This window comes from Schistocerca gregaria, unplaced genomic scaffold (assembly GCF_023897955.1).
Source record: "Schistocerca gregaria isolate iqSchGreg1 unplaced genomic scaffold, iqSchGreg1.2 ptg000657l, whole genome shotgun sequence".
Taxonomy (NCBI): domain Eukaryota; kingdom Metazoa; phylum Arthropoda; class Insecta; order Orthoptera; family Acrididae; genus Schistocerca; species Schistocerca gregaria.
In genome coordinates, this window is record NW_026062041.1 from 30001 (window position 1) to 35000 (window position 5000).

At 52.1% G+C, this 5000-nt stretch overlaps 1 non-coding gene across 1 annotated transcript in view; it reads right to left on the bottom strand.

The window, feature by feature from the left end:
• LOC126318174 (small subunit ribosomal RNA) overlaps positions 1-1001 on the bottom strand; it is a 1893-nt gene extending 892 nt beyond the window's left edge. Inside the window, exon 1 of the ribosomal RNA XR_007557206.1 lies at positions 1-1001. This exon is cut by the window's left edge and continues 892 nt beyond it. This is a non-coding gene — a ribosomal RNA (small subunit ribosomal RNA).
• Between the last annotated feature and the right edge of the window lie 3999 nt (positions 1002-5000).

Genomic DNA, 5000 nt, shown 5'->3' on the forward strand with positions numbered 1-5000 from the left:
ACGATCCAAGAATTTCACCTCTAACGTCGCAATACGAATGCCCCCGCCTGTCCCTATTAATCATTACCTCGGGTTCCGAAAACCAACAAAATAGAACCGAGGTCCTATTCCATTATTCCATGCACACAGTATTCAGGCGGGCTTGCCTGCTTTAAGCACTCTAATTTGTTCAAAGTAAACGTGCCGGCCCACCGAGACACTCAACAAAGAGCACCCTGGTAGGATTTAAACGGGGTCCGCCTCGGGACGCGAAAGCACCCCTTCGGCTCGCCCCACCGGCAGGACGTCCCACGATACATGCCAGTTAAACACCGACGGGCGGTGAACCAACAGCGTGGGACACAAATCCAACTACGAGCTTTTTAACCGCAACAACTTTAATATACGCTATTGGAGCTGGAATTACCGCGGCTGCTGGCACCAGACTTGCCCTCCAATAGATACTCGTTAAAGGATTTAAAGTGTACTCATTCCGATTACGGGGCCTCGGATGAGTCCCGTATCGTTATTTTTCGTCACTACCTCCCCGTGCCGGGAGTGGGTAATTTGCGCGCCTGCTGCCTTCCTTGGATGTGGTAGCCGTTTCTCAGGCTCCCTCTCCGGAATCGAACCCTGATTCCCCGTTACCCGTTACAACCATGGTAGGCGCAGAACCTACCATCGACAGTTGATAAGGCAGACATTTGAAAGATGCGTCGCCGGTACGAGGACCGTGCGATCAGCCCAAAGTTATTCAGAGTCACCAAGGCAAACGGACCAGACAAGCCAATCCGATTGGTTTTGATCTAATAAAAGCGTCCCTTCCATCTCTGGTCGGGACTCTGTTTGCATGTATTAGCTCTAGAATTACCACAGTTATCCAAGTAACGTGGGTACGATCTAAGGAACCATAACTGATTTAATGAGCCATTCGCGGTTTCACCTTAATGCGGCTTGTACTGAGACATGCATGGCTTAATCTTTGAGACAAGCATATGACTACTGGCAGGATCAACCAGGGAGCTGCGTCAACTAGAGCTGAGCAGCCGGCCGCCCGGGAGTGTGTCCCGGGGGCCCGCGCGAACACGCAAGCGTCCGCTCAATTATTCTGCAAACAGGAGGAGGCCGAGCTCCCCTGCACGATACACCTCGAAACCCTCTCAGGTCCCGGCGGCGCGCAGCGCCGTCCTAGGTACTTGGTCGGTTTCGAGAGAGGCGCAATCGCCCGGAGTTAGGCGAGTAGACGGTTTTAGTGCGAACACCCTTGCTCCCAACTGAGCTTGCCGCTGCCGACAGAGGCCCGGGAGCGTGCTGTCGTGGCATTGCCGGCGGGAGACAACACGCGCCACCTATGGTGACCGGCAGCTCCAACGCCAGCGCCACACAAGGGCAAAGCCCCACTTGGGTGCAGAAGCGAACTCTCCCAGCACAGCGCACGCGCCAACACGTCCGCACAACTGCGATACAAACCACCTGCGAGAACCGCTGGGGCGACCGAGCAGCAGACGGCGTCGCGGCGCCGAGTGCCAGGCGGCGGCGCATCCTCAACGCACACAGTCCTCAATCAGACCAGCACACTGCAGATGTCCACCGCGCTTCGCACCGGGCTCGGCTGAACCAACTTTGGCCGCCAGGCGCCGCGTGCAGGGTGCGCCGCAGCGTAGCTGCGCCGCCTGCCGAGCCGTCGGCTGGCGCTCCTGCCACTCGGCGCCCCCCACCAGCCGCCTGTTGCGCGTGCGCCCACGCAGCGCGCGGCCAACACGCCGGGCGGCCCCCCTTCACCGGCCGGGAACAGTCCCACCAAGCCACCGCCGCGTATCGCTTCATACCCACATGGGCCTAGTCACGTGTGTGGATGTGGCGGGTACCGCTGAAACAACCGGTTAATAGCTGTACCGATCGTCGCCATCACAGATTCACCTCCAGCGTGAACAACCGCTCAACAACGGATTTCCAGTTCATTTGCGTATCTTGGGCAGTAAACGTAGATGTCCACCTACATTTGCGAATTCAACAATTCTTGCATGCCAGGATGTCATGTGTCACGACACGCTACATCAGACCACATACACACTGCGACATGTGCAGAAGAGAACACGTGGAAGGTGGCCCGCGCACGTATGCGATGTCCCTTCCGCGATCCACTGTCAACCGGCATCTGCGGCATGTCCCAGATATGGAACGCGGTCCACCAGGGTAGCACTTTGTGTGAGGCAATACGACAAAGTCGGAATACACGCGTCACTACATCACACGGCTCACGCTGACCTGACCTGACTCACCGCACCACCACCCCCAGCGACCCAGGGTGACATACAATGCGTTCGTACGTTCCTCCCACACGCCTCTACGGCGTACCACAGTGCAACCTAGCTGTTATTGGGAGACGAGACAAGTAGCATCGAGCACAACATATGGAAATTGAGATTCGACACCGTTGGGCACAGCCAGCGTACGGTCACACGTATCACACTACTTCACTCTGTACGTAACTACCGATGATCGGTACAGCGTGTGGGTTACGCGTACGACATCAGCGGACAATGGACACAGACCATACCACGACGTACACTGAGGGCGTCGACATCTGAACGCAACTGAACAGCTGCGAGGCTCATTTAACACTCAAACGCCAGACCGACCAGCTTGAGAGGACGGAGACACAAAGAGAGGGGCAGAGGGGGGGGGGGGGGGGCGATATAGTCCTATTGCAGTACAATTGACAGTGGATAGCGGGAATATGTGGAAAGTAAGCAACACTCGCAAGACATCTACATGAGGATAACAACGACACCAGAGATTCCGAGCAGTGAACTATGTTAGGCAAAGGGACAACGTGGGTTAGGTTAAGGGACAACGTGGGTTAGGTTAAGGGACAACGTGGGTTAGGTTAAGGGACAACGTGGGTTAGGTTAAGGGACAACGTGGGTTAGGTTAAGGGACAACGTGGGTTAGGTTAAGGGACAACGTGGGTTAGGTTAAGGGACAACGTGGGTTAGGTTAAGGGACAACGTGGGTTAGGTTAAGGGACAACGTGGGTTAGGTTAAGGGACAACGTGGGTTAGGTTAAGGGACAACGTGGGTTAGGTTAAGGGACAACGTGGGTTAGGTTAAGGGACAACGTGGGTTAGGTTAAGGGACAACGTGGGTTAGGTTAAGGGACAACGTGGGTTAGGTTAAGGGACAACGTGGGTTAGGTTAAGGGACAACGTGGGTTAGGTTAAGGGACAACGTGGGTTAGGTTAAGGGACAACGTGGGTTACGTTAAGGGACAACGTGGGTTACGTTAAGGGACAACGTGGGTTACGTTAAGGGACAACGTGGGTTACGTTAAGGGACAACGTGGGTTACGTTAAGGGACAACGTGGGTTACGTTAAGGGACAACGTGGGTTAGGTTAAGGGACAACGTGGGTTAGGTTAAGGGACAACGTGGGTTAGGTTAAGGGACAACGTGGGTTAGGTTAAGGGACAACGTGGGTTAGGTTAAGGGACAACGTGGGTTAGGTTAAGGGACAACGTGGGTTAGGTTAAGGGACAACGTGGGTTAGGTTAAGGGACAACGTGGGTTAGGTTAAGGGACAACGTGGGTTAGGTTAAGGGACAACGTGGGTTAGGTTAAGGGACAACGTGGGTTAGGTTAAGGGACAACGTGGGTTAGGTTAAGGGACAACGTGGGTTAGGTTAAGGGACAACGTGGGTTAGGTTAAGGGACAACGTGGGTTAGGTTAAGGGACAACGTGGGTTACGTTAAGGGACAACGTGGGTTACGTTAAGGGACAACGTGGGTTACGTTAAGGGACAACGTGGGTTACGTTAAGGGACAACGTGGGTTACGTTAAGGGACAACGTGGGTTACGTTAAGGGACAACGTGGGTTAGGTTAAGGGACAACGTGGGTTAGGTTAAGGGACAACGTGGGTTAGGTTAAGGGACAACGTGGGTTAGGTTAAGGGACAACGTGGGTTAGGTTAAGGGACAACGTGGGTTAGGTTAAGGGACAACGTGGGTTAGGTTAAGGGACAAATTGAGTTAGGTTAAGGGACAAATTGAGTTAGGTTAAGGGACAAATTGAGTTAGGTTAAGGGACAAATTGAGTTAGGTTAAGGGACAAATTGAGTTAGGTTAAGGGACAAATTGAGTTAGGTTAAGGGACAAATTGAGTTAGGTTAAGGGACAAATTGAGTTAGGTTAAGGGACAAATTGAGTTAGGTTAAGGGACAAATTGAGTTAGGTTAAGGGACAAATTGAGTTAGGTTAAGGGACAAATTGAGTTAGGTTAAGGGACAAATTGAGTTAGGTTAAGGGACAAATTGAGTTAGGTTAAGGGACAAATTGAGTTAGGTTAAGGGATAATCTGGTACAACCACAGTTAGGTTAAGCGATAATCTGGTACAGCCACAGTTAGGTTAAGCGATAATCTGGTACAGCCACAGTTAGGTTAAGCGATAATCTGGTACAGCCACAGTTAGGTTAAGCGATAATCTGGTACAGCCACAGTTAGGTTAAGCGATAATCTGGTACAGCCACAGTTAGGTTAAGCGATAATCTGGTACAGCCACAGTTAGGTTAAGCGATAATCTGGTACAGCCACAGTTAGGTTAAGCGATAATCTGGTACAGCCACAGTTAGGTTAAGCGATAATCTGGTACAGCCACAGTTAGGTTAAGCGATAATCTGGTACAGCCACAGTTAGGTTAAGCGATAATCTGGTACAGCCACAGTTAGGTTAAGCGATAATCTGGTACAGCCACAGTTAGGTTAAGCGATAATCTGGTACAGCCACAGTTAGGTTAAGCGATAATCTGGTACAGCCACAGTTAGGTTAAGCGATAATCTGGTACAGCCACAGTTAGGTTAAGCGATAATCTGGTACAGCCACAGTTAGGTTAAGCGATAAAGTTGGTTAAATTCGGTATTGTGTGGGAAGGGGGCAGAGAGAGAGTGGGGGGGGGGGGGTGGATAGTTGTGGCAGTACGCGGATGCCTGAGTCACCGTCAGATATGTCACGTCGGTTCGATGCT